The sequence below is a fragment of the Galeopterus variegatus genome, unplaced genomic scaffold (assembly GCF_000696425.1).
Source record: "Galeopterus variegatus unplaced genomic scaffold, G_variegatus-3.0.2 Scaffold50501, whole genome shotgun sequence".
Classification (NCBI taxonomy): domain Eukaryota; kingdom Metazoa; phylum Chordata; class Mammalia; order Dermoptera; family Cynocephalidae; genus Galeopterus; species Galeopterus variegatus.
Window position 1 is genome coordinate 1 of NW_007776612.1, and position 689 is coordinate 689.

Here is a 689-nt window from a genome sequence, read left to right on the forward strand (position 1 = left end):
AAAAAAAATAAATAAATAAAATAAAATATGGTAATGAAAAAGAACATGGTGTGTTGGTAGCAGAAGAGGCACAAGAGTAGAGGGGAGGCGAGGCTAGAAGGGTAAGCAAAAGTTAGGTCAAAAGGACCATTTTTGGGGTGTGAAAAATGTATTATTTTTACAGCTGGTTCCAGAATTCCTCTTAGAGAGGTTACTATAATTTTTTGAAGCAGTCCTTGATATGCGGCTTGGTGATAGACCACAGGGCATGAATGTCAGCAGAGACCAAGGAAAACATTTTAGGAGGTGGCTAAAGTGATCTGCCTAAAACAAATAAAGAGATTTGTTCTAGCTCCTGAAAACGGGAAGGAAGAGAAGAATCAGGAATATAATGTGAAGTTGGGGACCATGTAAGGTGAAGAGCCAGTAAAAAATTTTGGTGTTGGAGTAGCTAAAAAGCATTTCCAAAAAGGGATGCCTAATGTTCAATTTGAACACATTTGCATTGGTGCAATGTAAACCCTTCCATGACAGCTTCATGACAGCTAATTTTATGGGCAAATTCTAGGAGATTCAGTGAGTATTTGTAGAACTTAAAAAGGAACAGAATTACATATCTGAATTGCTGCAGAGGCACTACCCACTAAAAGCTTAGCCCCAAAGTGGAGGTGCTAGTCCAAAAGATGCTCCCCACAGAGACACAGAAATCT